The 18662-nt window shown below is 35.8% G+C and overlaps 1 protein-coding gene across 17 annotated transcripts in view; it reads right to left on the minus strand.

Annotated features, from left to right (window-relative positions):
- Nucleotides 1-18662, minus strand: part of NCOA1 (nuclear receptor coactivator 1) — a 220766-nt gene that overhangs the window by 162004 nt on the left and 40100 nt on the right. For 12 of the 17 annotated variants that reach the window (XM_042982385.1, XM_042982371.1, XM_042982372.1 and 9 more), the window contains one exon: nt 2719-3642. The exons of 2 other annotated variants lie outside the window; for them this stretch is intronic. The gene's annotated coding sequence lies outside the window, so the exon portion shown is untranslated. The remainder of the gene's footprint in view (nt 1-2718; nt 3643-18662) is intronic. 3 more of the 17 variants (XM_042982377.1, XM_042982373.1, XM_042982381.1) reach the window with 3 other exon arrangements.

Genomic DNA, 18662 nt, shown 5'->3' on the forward strand with positions numbered 1-18662 from the left:
AAGAGAATGAGCGAGAACAAGGGCTGTGGGAATGCTCCAGATGGACTTTAGTTTTTCATATGTCTTGCTAGTATTTCAAAAATTTCTGTAGATAAAATTTATTTTTAAAACAGAACATTAACTCACCGTTTTGCTATCTCTTTGCAAATCAGTCAAAAAAGTTTGACTTCTGTCCAGAAACAGGACCAAGAAATATCTCCCAGAAAATTAACTATACAACATATATTCTTCTCTATATTAAAAATAACGAGATTACAGATAAGAATGCATCAATTTGGGAAAAAAATATTAGGTTTACCAGGTGAAACTGCCAATATTCTGCCATTTTTACCTTCAAAAATGGCAATTTCATGAGGTTTGATGTAAGAGATTTTTTCTTTTATTTATTTATTTCTAGAGGAGATTTTCTTTTTTTTTTTTTTTTAAGTTTATTTATTTATTTTGAGAGAGATGGTGGGGGAGGGGCAGAGAGGGAGAGAGAGAATCCCAAACAGGTTCCACACTGTCAATGCAGAACCTGACACAGGGATCAAACCCATGAACCATGAGATCATGACCTAAGCCAAAGTCAAGAGTCAGACTCTTAACTGACTCAGCCACCCAGGCACTTCAACATAAGAGATTTTCTAATAGCAACGCTATTACTGCAGGAAATTCTTTATATATTTTCATATAATATATTCCTGAAAATTTGTAAGAAAGATAAAATGTGTGAAAAGATAAAATAAGTTGCTATTAGAAAGTTAAAAAACACATGCCTTAATTTCACCAGACCAGTTATCAACAATATAATTACAACATTTCTATATTTTCTTCAAATTCTGCCCTCTTACTTAACACACACTGTTGGATTAATACACTTTAATCTGACAAGGATCTGACTAAAGCCAAAGATTTGTTATTTTCATGATGGTCTTAACTAATATTCAGTTTATAAGCATACTTATAATTATCACTGTTAACTGATTTTCCACTCATTTTTAAAAAATAGGAACAAGTATAAAAATAATCCAAAGACTGCATAAATAGTTTTTCTAAAGATGGCAACACTTTTGAAACCAAAATATTGGACAGACACAGCTACACAATTATCATGTTAGTTGGTTACTAAGTCTTGTTTATTCCTAAGGAAAGCAGGGTATAATGTGCAAAAATACAGGTCATATAAAAAAGTCAAAAAGTATAGAAACAAAGGATTGCTTGTAGTTATAATGACTCTTATCATCACAATAATCCTAACACCATAAACAGACTTCAAGAACTGGGACTTTACAAATATTTGTGGGAAAGATGCAAGAAATGCCTTATTTTCTATTCTGCCTCTTAGATCTTCAGTCTATCAATTCACTCTCCACATTGAATATTAAAAGTATTTCAAAAATTTCTTTTAAAAATGACCCAATCAGGTTATTCCTCTGCTTAAAATCCATTAAGTCCTACAAGGAACAAATGATGTGGCTCCTCTCTACTTCTTCATACCTCTATCATTTTTGCTACTGCTCTCTGTGCTCTAGTTCTGCAGTCTTTTTTTTTTTTTTTAACTTTAGCTTCACTTTTTAAAAATTATATTTTGTAAATTGTCACACAGTAATTTTTTTTGTGTGTACAGGTCTCTGAATTTTAGTATACATATAGAACCACACAACCACCAACACAAGCAGAAGACAGAGAGCCCCATTTCCGTGCCCCTCCCCACCCCCACGCCTTCCTACAACACCTAAACCCTAACTGGTCTAATCAGAATGACTTTGTCTTTTTGTCATGTAAGAAAATGCCATATAAATGGAACCACATAGTATGTAATCTTTTGAGACTGGCTTTTTTCCACCTAGCACAATGTCTCAGAGATTCATCCAAGTTGTTACATGTATCATTAATTTATTTCTTTTTATTGGTGAGTAGTAACCCACTGTATGGATATACCACATTTTTTATCTTTTCACCCAACAGGAAAACATTCAGTCTGTTTCCAGTGTTTATTGATTATGAATTAAGCTGCTGTAAGCATTTGTGTACAGATTTGTATGTCAAATTAAGTTTTTTTCCTCTAAGATAAATACCCAGAAGGTGACTATTGAGTCATAAGGTAATATGTTTTAAACTGGCTTCCAGCGCATAAACCTCACCAGTGATAGTAACGTTGATATTGTACTCTGTGATACAGTGTAAAGAAATGGGCGACTCACTTCTTGTGCTGTTCTTTCCAAAACACCATAGCCTAAATCTAACCATAAGAAAAACATCAGACAAATCCAGTGGAAGGACCTTCTACAAAATATCTAACCAGTACTATTCAAAAGTGTCAATGCTACCAAAAAGAAGAAAAAATCTAACAAATTGTCACAAACCAGAGGAGATTAAAGAAACATGAGAGTTAAATAAAATGTGGGATCCTAATCTGGAAAAGAAAAAGGATATTAGAAACAGAAAAATTGGTACAATATTAATAAAATCTGGAGCTTAGCTAAAAGTAATGTACCAATATTGGTTTCTTGGTTTTGAAAAATACACCATGGTTTTTAATAAGATGTTAATATTACAGGAAAGAGAGGCACATGGGCATCCTGTATTATCTTGGCAACTTTTCTTTATTTCCACACTGACATCTTTTAGTATCTTCAATATGTTATAAGTCCTTTCTTACTTAAAGGCCTTTAGATATGCTGGTTCTATCTGCCAGCACATTCTTCTTCCCCCACGTAGTCACTTCTAACTCACCTTTCAGAATTCAGCTTAAATGTCACATTCTCCTCAGGGGAAATCTTTCCATCATGATGGTCAAAAGGGGTTTCATGAGAAAAGGAAAAAAAATCAAGATATATTAGTTCAAAAAGGCTTCCAATTACCAACTCAGCAAGAATCAAGGACTACTGACGGCCTTAAAAACCTATCAGAATTTCCTAAGCTTTGCCATACCACTGTGTATATTTGTCATGACCACCATCCCTTCTCTACCTCTTCCTCCTACCCTTCTCATATGCTTAGCTGTAAAACCCTAAAGCAAAAAGGGAAAGTGTATTTGTCATCTGGGTAGAAAGAAAGGATATCCAATGCCCTGGATAGTAGGCATTGGAGAGAGAGGATTCTCTAAGGAACAGAAGCAAGTGGATGAACTTCCTAGGGCCTAGAACAAGAAGGAAGCTCACTTCCTAGGGGCCTAGAACAAGAAGTTCAACAACAAAAAGGTCTACCCCCAACAAAAAAAACTAAGGCAGTATTGAGAAACAGGCCAATCTTTGTATTAAGCAATCAATTTAAAGAACTGGTGGGGAGGGAGGAGTGAAGACTTCTTTTAAAGGGCCTCTTCCCTTAAAGTGTTATGTAGCTGACAGAAATGATTTCAAAACAGAGTGGGGGCGGGGGAGAGGAGGAGGAGGAGGAGGAGGAGAATGAGCAGCAGCAGCAGTGGCAGCGGCGGCGGCAGCAAAACTAATATTTTCTGAGCATTTGTTGTAAGCCAGGGACTGGGTTGGATACTTTACCTACATGTTCTCATGTAGTCTTTCAAAAAAAAGTCTACAAAGTAGACATTGTAATTTCTACTTTAGAGAGAAAGAAATTGAATTTATACAGCTAAGACTGGTTCTGTTTCCGCTTTATTCTTATTCTCCCCGATTCGTTTTTATAATAATTAAATTCATTCTGAAAAAAAAAAACCAAACAAACAATAAAGCCATATATGAAAACTTCAACCTAAATGAGAAAAGACAATTACAAGACACCAGTACTGACATGACAAAGATATCTGAATTATCTAACAGGGATTTTAAAGCAGGTATCAGTAAAATGAACGAATAAGCAATTACAAACAGTACTGAAACAAATGCGAAAACAGCAAATTTCAGCAAAGAAACAGAAGATACAAAGAAGAACCAAATGGAAATTTTAGAACTGAAGGATACAACAGCCAAAACTGAGAGCAGAAAAACAGAAGGAAGAATCAGTGGACTTAAACATCAATTGATACAAAGTATCTGGTCTCAGGGCGCCTGGGTGGCTCAGCCGGTTAAGCGGCCAACTTCGGCTCAGGTCATGATCTCACGGTCCGTGAGTTCGAGCCCGGAGTCGGGCTCTGTGCTGACAGCTCAGAGCCTGGAGCCTGTTTCAGATTCTGTGTCTTCCTCTCTCTGACCCTCCCCCGTTCACACTCTGTCTCTGTCTCAAAAATAAATAAACGTTAAAAAAAATTTTTTTTTTAAAAAGAAAGTATCTGGTCTAAATAATAGAAAGATAATAGGTTGACAAAAATTAATGAAGCATCAGAGACCTATGGAACAACTACATAAGTTCTAACATTCATGTCATCAAAGTCCCAGAAGGAGAGGAGAAAGAGTGTGCACTGTAAGATTACTTGAAGAAATAATGGCTGACAATTTCTCAAATGTGGTGAAAATCATAACTAACAAATCCAGGAAGCTTATTAGCCAACTATAAACAGGTTAAACCTAAAGACATCCAGACACAGACACATAAAAATTTCTGAAAACTAAACACAAAGAAAAAATCTTGCAAGTGGCCAGAGAGAAACAGTACATTTGCATATGGAGGAACACGAGTTAGAATGACAGCAGATTTCTCATCAGAAAACATGGCGGTCAGGATTCCTTTACGTTAAGAAAAAAAGATCATCAGCCAATATTGCGTGTGCTTTTTAACTCACATTTCAATTTTAGATAGAATTAACTGAATTTCTGCTACAAAAATTGAGAAAAGTATACTCATAACTCCCACATCTCAATTTATTTCATTTTGTTTAAGTTTCAACATTTATATTCTACCTTACAATTGCATAATCAATTACATACATATAATTACATATGCAATTTCCACAGGTATCCAGTCTTCATTCTAATCTTAAGTGAGTTTAGTGTCTGTCATATTTAAAAAACACAATCAACAAGCTTGATACTATGGCTAATTTCTCATTCTGGCTTCACTTGGCTCCCCCTACCTAAAATGACAACTCTTCCCTACCACTCTCTTCTTTAACTTCTGTCATACCACTTAATCGCCTGAAATTAACTATGAGTTTTTTTTCTTTATTATCTGTCTTCTTCCTCCACTAAAATGTAAGTGCCATGAAAGCATGGACTTTCATTCTGCTAAATGCTATATGCTTGTCCTTTTGTTGGGACATTCAGTTTGACAACGGAAAGTTGAAAGTCTTTTCTTTAGAAAGCCAGCATCTATATACCAGCTATAAATTTGGGGGAAAAATGTGATTTCACAGACAATTTTCAAATCAACATCACTTAGATAAAATTTATATGCAATAAAACACGACTAATTTAAGTGGGAATTAATTTTAACAAAAGAAAACACCTATGTCACTACCACAATCAAGATTTAGAACATTTCCAGCATCCCATAACTCTTTGCAGTCTACACAATTTTTACTTTAATAGGTTAAGGTATCTTAAATGAATTCTATGAGAAATGACTTGATGTAATAACAAAGCTTTTTTCTACAGCCACCAATTAAAGGATCAAAATGCTTATTTATATTTAGTGAGAAGAAGGAAAGAAAATTGTTATACACCCCTTCATGCTGCACTCCCTACATCTAAGAACATACCTTTCGCTCTTCTCCAGGGTGTGTGGGTCTATCCACCATTCAATTCCCAGCTCATGTCACCTTCTCTGCAAAGCTCTAACTCTCCTCTCCTCCTGTCCCTTTTCCAAGTTAATCTCTATGTTCCCATGGCACATTATTATTACCCATATGTCAGTATTTGTTACAGTTTATAAACAATTGTTAGTCCATTAAAGAACGAACTATATATTACACACACACACACCCAATATCTGGCATGCAGAGTAGACAGTACATACTCAAATAAATAATCTTAAGATTTGGGTAAAATATCACCTACTCAGCAAAGCCCTTTTCCAACTCAACCTCTTACCCTGGGTATTAGGCACTTGGGTATATTCTTCTAACCCACTACTCAAACAATTCAACTGAATTGTCAACTCAATTAAAAATTCATCATTTTGTCATATAAAGCTTTCCTTTAAATTTTTAATTCTGAATGTTAAACATTAATGCGCAAAAATACTGGCCAATTACTTCATAAAATGCTTGCTATTTTTTTTAAAGAATCTGCACACGTATATCTACAGATAATTTATTATGTTTCTCTATTTTGTAAACAATGCAGATTTAGTTTTGCACCACTATTGGCAACACACTGGTTTTTCTTTAAAAATCTTGTCTTAGTTTATTCCAAATAAACCTCGTGACCCTAATTCAGCACAATGAACTGCTTCATGCATGTCAACTTTCACTACCCAAGTGTCACTAACATGTTAAAAACTAGATGGGTATGGAAACCCTTCTTTTTCATAAAGCCCTAGAGAGCAAACCAGGCCTTCAATTCATAATTTTTAAACGTCTGATCCTTCGCTACAAGATTATAATTTTAAAGAAAGTCTAACAATACTTTTGACAAAACAAACGACAGTTTGACATAGTTTTCCTCTATCTTTAGTGAAGGAGAGATTTACAAAAATGAAAGTAAAGCTGAAAGAATTCCATATCCATGTGGCATAGTTCAATAGAGACTTCCTAAAACAATTTTATTTTGACCCTGAGCATTTTTGTGAATCGTTGTAAGCATAAGATTTCGGTAAAATTTTTCCTATATATTTAAATTTTTATTTATTCTCCTAACAGCACTGTCCTTTTACATAACCAAATTTAACTCTTAAAATTAATAAAAATAACATTAGCACAAAGGGACAATCATCCCCATCCACAGGTCAAGATGGAAAACAAAATAGTTTTACAATTACTGTAAGTGGACTTCTCGCATGAAGTTCCACTCCATTTCCAACAGAGTTTAAACTGATCTCCTTGCCTGAATCTGTTCTGTATACAAATGCCAGATTGAACTCGAATTAAGTAACTCTTTCAATGTCAACTTTTTTATTTTTATGTATTTATTTGAGAGAGAGAGCGCGCGCGCACACACATGCACACGTGAGCAGGGAAAGGGCAGAGACAGACGGAGAGACAGAGAATCCCAAGCAGGCTCCACTGTCAGCCCCAATTGGGGGCTCAATCTCACAAACCATGAGATCATGACCTGAGCTGACATCAAGAGTCAGACGCTTAACCAACTGAGCCACGCAGGCACCCCAACATCAGTCTCTGTTGAAAAATCATCAGTGACTTCCCATACCACAGAATGAAGTCTCACCCAGTTAGCTTCTTTCCATATAAGTCCACACAGAACACTGCCTTAACCTGCGCCCCAGCTCCTACCTTATCCTCCAGTCAACCGCTAATACCAGGCCTTTCCTCAGAGTGGCCCTCCTTCTCGAGTGCCTTTTACAATTCCTGGCTCCCAACAGAAATCCATATTTACTGAATTTCCATACTCCAGTTCAAACGTCTACAAAAAATTCTTCATCGGCCAATTTGTTCCCCTCTCTTCCTCACTAAGGTACTTAAAAACAGGTTCTGCATGTGTATATCAAAAGCTATTCTAGGCAATGGTGTTACAGCAGAGAACAAAAGTGATACAGTCCCTACTGTCACCATGCTTACACTTACACATAGTGGATATGAAATATTTGGATATTAACTGAGCATAATACATCAAACTTCCCACTGTTGGCCAACTAGGTTGTCCTCAGTTTTATTATTATAAGTAATATTACTGTGAATATAGCTCTGAATTATTTACTCAGGGTTAATTCCCAAGAGTAGAATTACTAAATCAATGATCACAGATACGTTTATGATTTTTACGATAAATACTACCATACTACTCTCTAAATGAACTGTACCAATTCCAAAAGCAATGCATAAGTACTGGATTCCCATAATATAAGTAAAAATAGTTTACTTATTCAATGAGTATGAAAAAGTTATTCACTGTTGTTTTAATTCCCAGGAAGCTGGACTCTTTTTCTTATGTTTGTTTACTCTATGTCCCCTTATGATCTAATGGGCATGACTTTATCAATGTACGTACTGGATCTTTGTACTGTAAATATTTTTAAATATTCATAGTAATGTTAGATAATATTTAAGGTCATATTTGTAAATATTTTCCATTTTGTTATTATTTTTATTTTTGGCTTTGTATTAGTTTTCTTTATATAGATGTGTTTAAAATTTTTTATGGTAAAATTTTTAGTCTTCTTACTATTCTTTGCACAGTTTTATTAGCTTTTCAATTTTAAAACGTTACCATACATTTGCATACAGACAGCTTCAACACCAATTTCTGTGGCTGCTATTTGATCATCTCAAAACTTATTAAATAATTCAACCACCTGACAGACTTTATGCTTGCTCATGGTATATTCATTTCCTAAATCATATTTTTTCAATACTAAAGATATTTATTTTTCTTAAAATAATATTTTTAGGTTTCTGAAACTAGAAGTATCAGAATTAATGTCCAAACCCCTCCCCCTAGCCAAGGAAAAGGGTAAGTTGTGATGTTTGTCACTGCTTACCCATGTGTAAATCTATGGGAAATACCTTTCCTGAGAAGCTATTTAACCAACTATGACCACAGCTAAGTTAACTGCACAGGTTAACTCATACACAGTTCAACTTTAAGGTAAATCTAAAAGCCTACCTGTTGCTTGAGAGTATTTTCAGAAAGATTGGACTATGATGAATCTTTGAAATAAAAAGCTATTGTGGTGGAAAAGTTGTCTGTTGCAGGACAAGCAAGGACAATTAAAGCCAGGAGAAATTGCCCAACCTCTCAAAATAGATCACAGAGTTATCTGAGTTGGAAGAGAGACAGTGGTGCAGCCAATTTACATTTTTACAAGGTACTAACACCCAACCACTGGGTATGAATTTGTCAAAAGTTTCCAGGTGTCTCAAAAAGGAAGTTATTTAAAAAAAAGAAAAAAGGAAGTTATTTAATTCACAGTTGATCTGTAGAAAAACTGAAACTATGAGTTTAGCCAAAAAAGAAAAGCAGTTAAATCCAAACATTTCCCATATGACTCAAGACTATATCATCATAAAATATAAAGAAAAAAAAAGCAAGCACAGGTGAGAATGTGAAAAAGGATCAGATTTGATTTCACGATTCCAAAGAAGATGGTATAGAAATTATATGGATAAATGTATGCTTCTGTCAGTTAATTTCTAAGAATTTTTAAAATAAATTTAATGTTTCTTTTTTCTTGAGGATATATTAAATCAATAGTACATACCACAATTAACAATCTCAGAATGAAGAGGCACTTGGATGGCTTAGTCAGTTGAGCGTCCTACTTCGGTTTCAGCTTAGGTCGTGATCTCATGGTTCATGGGTTTGGGCCCCGCATTGGGCTCTGTGCTGACAGCTCAGAGCCTGGAGCCTGGTTTGGATTCTGTGTCTCCCTCTCTCTCTGCCCCTCCCCTGCTCATACTCTGTCTCTCAAAAATGAATAAACGTTAAAAAATTAAAAAAAAAAAATCTCAGAATGGAGAAAATGCACTGGGCATATGTATGTGTGAATGTTTTGTCTATATTCAGTTATTTATTCACTTGTTCATTTCCGAGTAGAGAAAGAAAGAACAGAAAGCAGGAACAAAACTGAAGATATAATGCATAAAGATCAAACCCTTCCAAGATCCTAAAAGTTACTGTGATGCAGAAAAATACATGATGAATGAAGTAAATACAACCCAGGTGAAAAAGGACAACCAGTTAGATAGCTAGCTAGTAACAACCAAAACTTCTGATAAAATTAAAGGTGAGTAATAGCCTGAGGAAAAGTAAATAGAAATGGGTCTTAATTGAGCTTAAAGTAAGAGTGTTAAAAACTTGCTGGTATCTGAACAAGATTTCAGAGCACCATAATCCTTGATCAACCACTCTACCACTGCAATAGATTCCAGAGAGTGAAAATGAGAAGGGACGCACCAGGCAAAATTGCCTGTTTATTACTATCAAAAGGTTTGGACAAGCAACTAGGGACTCTTTCTGCCTCAGTTACAGGTAAGTCTAACACCTGAGACACTGAGACTAGGCAACTGGTTTCTTGGTTTCTTTTACACAGGCCTACATCTTAACCCACAGAAAAGAAGGAAAAGATAATCCATCAAGTATTTCCACAAACAGCTGTGATGGAGTAAGAGGAATCCAATTAATCCTCCTGCCTTATACAACCAGAAAAATGGGTAAGACAGATTAATAAAACAACAGTTTTCAGGTATTAGACAACAGTCAAAGCAGGAGTGGGTCACTGAGAAAATGGAGGGGTGAGGAAGGGAGATGAGGTGAGCCCTACAACTGCCCCACCCCACACCCTTGAAGCAGTTTCCAGGATGCAATATAGACAGTGAGGGCTTCAATGAGCCTGGAAATCTCAGAGGGTTGAGGAGACAGAGACTGATGTTCAGGGAGGCCAAGGCAGCCATAATGTGTGGAAAAGCATACCAGAGAAAAGGGAACTGTGCCCAGAAACAGAGCTCTGGAGATCTGCCCTTCAAGGCTTTGGCAGGTAGTGATCTGTTATGTATGAGAAGAAACTACCTAAGGTTGATAGAAGGACCACTGAAAAATAAATAGGCCAAAGAATTCCTAAAACTCATACTAGGAATAGTTTGTATTCCCAACAAGTAGAGTGAAAAGACTTCATAATACATGAGACATTAAGTTCTCAGAAGTTATCAACTCTAAATTAGCTCTAGGAAAATAGGCTGTTCTAGACTCACCCTAACGAAGCTTCCTCAAAACAAAGCACATCTCAAAAAAGCATCAAAGTGATTTCAAAAAATTTTAACTTCATGCCAAAACTTACACTAACATCATTGAAAGGAATACAACAAAATCCAGCACCCAACAACATAAAACTCACAATGTCTGACATCCAGTGAAAATTTACCAGGCATATAAATTAAAAGGGAAATATGACCTATAACCAGGAGAATAACAAATCAATAGAAACAGATGCAGAACTGACAGAGACACAGAACTTGGCAGACAAAGATGTTAAAAAAGCTACTATAAATATGCTCAATATGCTCAAGAAGGTACAGAAACACATGGGAAGTGTTGAGGGATAAGTGTAAGATTTTTTTAAGGCCAAAATGGAACTTCTAGAAATGAAAAATAGAGTATCTGAAATGAAAAATACACTGGGTGGGACTGACAGCAGATTAACACTTAATTTGAAAACACAGCAATAGAAAAATATCCTGAATGAAGTACAAAGAGGAACAAAAATACAAAAAAAAAAAAAAAAGTTAGAAGAACAAAAGGAAAAACAGAAGGAGAACACCAATGATTTGAAGCAATATACCAAACAATCTGATATACATGGAATTGGGGTCCAAAACTCTAGAGGGAAAAACATGACAGAAACAGAAAAAAAAAAATCTTTGGAGAAATAATGGATATTTTTCAAACCATAAACCCACAGATCCATGAGGCTCAACAAAATCCAAGAAGGAAAAACAAAGCAAACCATACTTAGAAATATCATAATCAGGGGCACCTGGGTTGTTGCTCAATTGGTTAAGCATCTGACTCCTGATTTCAGCTCAGGTCATGATCTCACAGTCATGAGACTGAGCCCCATGTCAGGCTCTGTACTGGGTGTAGAGCCTGCTGAAGATTCTCTCCCCCTCTGCCCCTTGCCTGTAAGCCAGGTGTGTCTCTCTCTCTCTCTCTCTCTCTCTCTCTCTCTCTCTCTCTCTCTCAAAAGAAATATATAACTATAACTATAACTATAACTATAACTATAACTATAACTATAACTATAACTATAGATATTTGAATTGTTGAAAATTGTTGAAAACCAGTGATTAAGAAAAAATGTAAATAGGTGCCAGAAGTGTAAAAAAAGACCTGTTATGTACAGAAAAACAAAAACTTCTGATCAGAACCTATACCAATGAGAAGTTGATGGAGTTCTAGTCCTAAGTACTGGAAGAAAGACACTGTCAACCTAAAATTCTATATCCAGTTAAAATATATTTCAAAATGAATGTGGGCTTTTAGACAAAGGCTGAGAAAAATCCACTACAAGACATGCAATGCTCTCTAGGCAAAAGGAAAAGAATATCAGGTCAAAACTTGGACCCACACAAAGGAATAAACAGCACTAGTAACAGCAAATATATTTATAGATACAAAGACACCTTTTTGTCTAAGTTTTTAGTTTCTGGGTTGTTTTTTTCTCAATTATCTTAATTTCAATAAAAATCTGTGCTTACAGAAAAACTAAAACAGTAACTCCCCAAAAGAATCCTCATTCCCATGAAGTAACCATTGTTAAGATAGTCATACTGATTTCATAACATTAGTTGGGCATATTTCCATCTTTTTATAATCTCTAGAACAGTTTCTCACCATAGGAATTACATGTTCCTTGAAAGTTAGAAAAAACTCACTGGCAAAATGATCTGGCCCCAGAATCAATTTTGGGAAAAAATTCCTTAAACTTTCTTCCGTAATCCTTGGTTTACCCAGATTTTCTTCTTAACGCAGTTTGAGTGTTTAACAATTCATTTCAGAGAGATTTCAAATCAGCTGGCTTAGAGTTAAATAAAGCTGTCTCACAATTTAAAAAATCTCTTTTCTCTCTCTATATATATTCCCATTATTCTTTCATACTTTGGTTTTCTATCTTTTTCCTTGATAAAATGAGATTTGTTTTTTAATCTTAAGAAATAGCTCTTAGATTTTTCAATTCCACAGTTCCTGGTTGTTGTTTTTTTTTAAGTTTGTTGTTTGTTTATTTTGAGAGAGAGAGCAAGAGCAGGGGAGGGGCAGGGAGAGAGGGGGAGAGAGAGAGAGAGAGAGAGAGAGAGAGAGAGAGAGAGAGAGAGAGAGAGAGAGAATCCCAAGCAGGCTTCACAGCGCAGAGCCTGACATGGGGCTCAAACCCACTAACCATGAGATCATGACCTGAGCCAAAACTGAGACTTGGATGCTTAACTGACTGAGCCACCCTGGCATACCCTTAGTATCTGTTTTTTAATCCATCAGCTTCTGTTTTTATCCTATTTATATCCTTCCTTTCTCTGAGGCATTTATTTTGACTTTATTTATTTGTTACACTAAATTCTGAGGTTGAGTTCATTTTTTTTTTTAGTCAATTTACTTTTTTTTTAATGTTTATTTATTTTTGAGAGAGAGAGAGAGCGCGAGCAGGGCAGGGGCAGAGAGACAAGGAGACACAGAATCCAAAGTAGGCTCCAAGGGCTGAGTTGTCAGCACAGAGCCTGATGCAGGGCTCAAAATCACGAACTGCAAGATCATGATCTAAGCTCAAGTTGGACGCTTAACCGACTAAGCCTCCCTTAATCAATTTACTTCTAAGAGCAGTATTAGTCTTAGCCTGAGTCTCATTTCAGTTACTTAATAATTTGTTATTTATATTTGATCTTCTATTATTTAAGAACAGTTTTTGTTTGATTTTTCCAAGTGGTTGGAGTAGTGCATTTTAAACTTCTGTTGTAGGGAGAAAATGGACACAAAAAGTTTCAACTTTTCTAGAATTTACTGAGGTTTTCTTTTGTGGCTTAACCCAAAACTTATGTTGTTTTTTTCACCATTGCATGGTCAACTGGAAAAGTATACTTAATCTCAATTTAAATAAAAGCTTTAGAAATGACTAAATAAGGCCCATTATAAAAGCAAATGCACGTTTTATACTATAGTCAGGCTTTCACTTTTAATTAGCGTTAAATATATCCATATGATATTAAGAGTAAGGACAGAGATTCCCAATTTTGCACCTAACCTAACTTTATGTTTACACTGCTAGACCTGTAACAGGCAGAGGGTTTCTTAATAACGTAAGTAATATCTAATCTCAAGGAATGTCCAAAAGTTCTTGAAAATTTCAATGACTATTTAAATTCATTTCCATGTTCTTTTTTTTTTTTTTTTTTTAAAGTAGGCTTCACGCCCAGCATGCAGCCCAACACAGGGCCTGAATTCTCGACCCCACGATCAAGACCTGAGCTGAAATCAAGAGTCAGATGCTTAACTGACTAAGCCACCCAGGCGCCCTTCCATGTTCATTTTTAATTGAAACTAAAGTGATAAAATACTGGTAAGTTCTCCATATCAAACACTGTTTTCAAAAATAATGCACCCCTCCTTCTTCTCTAAAATAGTAAAATGTGATTTGACTATTAAGTAGTATGTTAGAACTATGACCTTTCTTGCATGAGAATCTCTAACTAATGTATCTGTGATTACAATAACTCAGGAGCCCTAGCATATCGGAAATTTACACTGAACTAGCAAAATCCGTATATCACTGGCTTTGCCAAATCTATGCTTTTGCAGTGTGTTTGAACTAGAATGATTCCTTTGTTTTCTAATTCTGATTAAAAATTAGTTTCTGAAGTCAAACTTTGTTTCACCCCAAGAGAAAGAGATAGATGAATCCTGACTCTACTGTGAGTTAACTTCTACGTAAGCCTTATTGGGATGTGTGGCTGGCTCAGTCGGTAGAGCATGCGATTCTTGATCTTAGAATGGCTGAGTTCAAGCCCTACACTGGGTCTAAAGCCTACTTAAATAAAACAAACAAAAGTAAGCCTTATTAAGACTCAGTTTCTTATACATAAAATAGATGCAATAATAGTTTACATGTCACAGAGTTATTTGGACAAAATCTTAACATGCATATAAAATGTCTATCATAGTGCCTGGCACAAAGTGAACATTAAATATTTATTATTATTTTTTTGTTTTCCTCATATCAGCTCTCTTTTCTCTTAGATTCACTAATCCCATACTCTGACACTAGCTATGCCTTCTCATTTAAGGTCATGTTCAGAACAATAAACACCTTTACCAACGAACTGATAACAGATGTTAAATTGAGTACCTCTCAGCTATGCTTAATCCTGCAGAGCACCTTTTGGTTTCCAAAGTATCCATGTGTCATTTGGAAAGTATTTCATCTTTCTACTCAAAGCTTTCATGATCAGAGAAGAAAGTGAGTTTCTGTCATACACATTTATTTTATTCTTCAAAAAATATATTTTATCTCTAACCAATAAACTATAGCCCATAACAACAAAACCTCCTCTTTAATTGTCAAGCGAATGATTATTCAATTTTAATAGCTATGCCACTCAATGATTATAGCTGTCATTTGAACAAATGGAACTCCTGTGCCTCTACTAGCATCTTTAGTTTCCAAATAGCTTAATGTCAACTTTCTTTTTTTTATTTGAGACAGACAGAGAAACAGAGAGACAGAGAGGGGGAAAGCCCATGTGCAAGGTGGCAGAGAGCAGGGGAAAAGAGAGAGAGAATCTTAAGCAGGCTCCATGGTTAGGGCAGAGCCCAACATGGGGCTCAATCCCACATCCCTGAGATCGTGACCTGAGCCAAAATCAAGAATCAGACACTCAAATGACTGAGCCCTACCCAAGTGCCCCATCATTTTCAAAAATACAATTTAAGATATGTTAGGTTGCTTCAGTTTATTGCTATATAAAATCACAGGTGTACCTGAGTTAGAGGGAGGAGCGTGGTGAAGTACAGAAAAATAGTACAACTTTTAACTAGCCCATGCCTTCAAATGGCTACCTGCCATAATCTTTAGGGAAAGGCTGTAATTGTGATTCATCTTTCTCTTGAGGGTGAAACCAAAATTTTCCTTCTCACTAGAGCCTATATGCCTCCTTTCATGAAGCTTAGCTATCTTAAAACCCATGTGGTTGGAACAAGTCACATTTCCCCCTAAATTGTTCCCACCTCACCCCCTAACAGGCAAGTATTCTTTTAACAACCAGCTCTCCCAGTAACCTTTCTCAAACTCAGAGAAAATTATAAAAAAGCTCTTTACAGAGAACACAGAGATTATTCATTAAACCACCATAACATATTATCAACAGTTTTTGCCACCTGTCCCAGGCTTAGGAATTCTTAATGTAACTAAGCCGTATATACCCACCCTTCCCCATTTTAAAAATTAATTAAAGAAAAAGAACTATTTTTTAAAAAAACATTATGAAGTAGTTATCTCTTAAGCCAAAAGGCATATTTTTACTAGATATATATTATGTGCTAAACCACATACTACATGCTTTGTCTAATTTTGTCTCATGCAACCTATGTAAAGTCAGGTGGGAAGTAATTATATAACAGATGTGAGGGCTGGGGAAAGGAAGGAATAATTTTTATCTAAGATTCACAAAGAAATTCAGCAAACAGGACCAAAGAAATCAACAAGTAATTGAAAGTAAAATGAGCCATGAATAGGCTGCTTACAGATCAGGAGGTAAACTCAAAATAAAACAAAACAAAAAAACACTAGAAGCTGTTACAATACACTTTTATTCTTTTTGCTTCTTGCTACACACGAATTCTTAGACTAGTAATGAGTACCTTACATTTGTAAAGAAGTAAATTCAACTGGACTCTGACTCCCCTAAGTATAAAGACAATTTCCAAAATCAAAATTACAAATGAAAATTGCTATTTAAAATTTAACTTCTAGCCAGCACACTAAGACAAAAATAAAAGGTGTAGGGATTAGAGCAGAGAGAAGTTACAAGGAGAGATACAAAAACCTAAAGAAGTACAGACTCTGGGGCCAGAATGCCTGGATTCAAATCCCAGCTAGTAACCCTGGGCAAGTTAATGTCTGCATCACTGGAGCTCCTGCAAGGATCAAATGGGTTAATATGTGTAAGTGCTTAGAATAAAAGCCTGATAAATAGAAAGCACTGTATAGTAAAATTATCCTTTTATAGGCAATATGATTTTCTATACAGAATACCCAACAGACTCAGGAAATTATCAGAAATAAGAATTCGGCAGGTTGCTAAATACATATAATTCAATTGTCCTCCTATAAGCCAACAAAGAGAATGTAAATTTCTGGACTTTTTTCGTATGGAAATGTTCAAAAAAGCTTAGAGAATAGTACCAAGAATTACACCACCACCACCACCCCCAACACCACAGGTGCCTACTTTAAACAATGATCACATCAACTCATGGCCAATCTGGTTTAATCCCCACCCACAGCTTCCCCTCTACTTTGGATAATAATGAAACGTATCCCAGACACATCCTTGCATCCACTATCATTTCAGTATGTATCTCTAAAAGATAATGACTCTTTTTTTAAAAATTTTTTTACATTTATTTATTTTTGGTAGACAGAGAGAGACAGAACACAGTGAGAGAGGGGCAGAGAGACAGGGAGACACAGAATGCGAAGCAGGCTCCAGGTTCTGAGCTGTCAGCCCAGAGCCCGATGCGGGGCTCGAACTCACAGATCGCGAGATCATGACCTGAGCCGAAGTCAGATGCTTAACTGACTGAGCCACCCAGGCGCCCCAGATAATGACTCTTTTTAAATATAACTACATACTGTTACCACACCTAATAATTAACAATAATTTCTTAACACTAAATATGTAGTGTTCAAATTTCCCTGATTATTTCATAAATATTTATGTATTAAAATCTGGACCTAAATAAAGTCCAATCATTGCTATTAATCTCAGGTTTCCTTGTCACTTCTCTTCTTTTGTTCCCTACAACTTATTCATTGAAAAAAAAAAAAACAAGTTGTGTGTCCCAAGGACTTCCCCAAAGCCTTGATTTTGCTGGCTGCATCTCCATAGTATCATTTCATTTGTTTCCCTGTTTTTTGTGTTTCCAGTAACTGGCAATGAGAGCTAGAGGCTTGATGCAATTCAGGTTCAAGTTCAATTTTTTTTAAAAATATTTATTTATTTTTGAGAGAGACAGCACAAGCAGGGGAGGGGCAGAGAGAGAGGGACACACAGAATCTGAAGCAGGCTCCAGGCTCCGAGCTGTCAGCACAGGGCTGACATGGGGCTCAAACTTGTGAACTGCGAGATCATGACCTGAGCCGAAGTCAGACGCTTAACTGACTGAGCCACCCAGGAGCCCCTCAAGTTCAATTTTTTAGCAAGAATACTTAATAGGTAGTGTTGTGAACTTTCACTGAGAGAAACCTAATGTCTGGCTGTCTCTCTGTGATGTTAGCAGCCACCAATAATCTTTACTTAGGTCCTGGGATTCATGACAAAATGGTGATGTTCTACTGATCACTCATTCTTCATTTATTAACCGGAATAATCCCCAGAAAAGAAACTTCCTCTCCTCAACTACATGGTTACTTTCAGGTACAGTGGGATCCTTAGCATACTCCAAAGAAAACTCGTGAGTTTTTGGGGTTTGTTTCTTTTTTTTTTAACTATCATTATGCACTCAGGGACTTAAAGTTGATATGACTGAGTATACTGCAGTTATACTTATGATACTCAAAATGTCTCCTCTTTGGCCAGCCAGAGCCCATCCAATTAAGCACCTTCGTTGTTCTGACACACCCTGTTCATGTTTGATAACTTCTTTGCAGAGATTTCAAGTGCCCAGGTCTGCAATCATCTTTAACCATAAGCCGCTTTCCATATTCAACTTATTTCCTTCTTATTCTATATTTCTACTAAATTGAAAATCCCTAATTCTTCATTATAAATCAGCTGTGTTATACACTCTGAATATTATGATTGAACACAGACCCAGAAATTATCTATTATAGCACTATGTCTCACTGAAGTCTACTTTCAGCATTCCATTAAATGCAAAAAAAAAAAACAAAAAAAAAACAAAAAAAACCAAAAGCTTCCGAACCTATTCTCTGCTGGCATTCTGACTCTGGCATATTTTTTCATGTTCTAT

This window comes from Panthera tigris, chromosome A3, assembly GCF_018350195.1.
Source record: "Panthera tigris isolate Pti1 chromosome A3, P.tigris_Pti1_mat1.1, whole genome shotgun sequence".
Classification (NCBI taxonomy): Eukaryota; Metazoa; Chordata; class Mammalia; order Carnivora; family Felidae; genus Panthera; species Panthera tigris.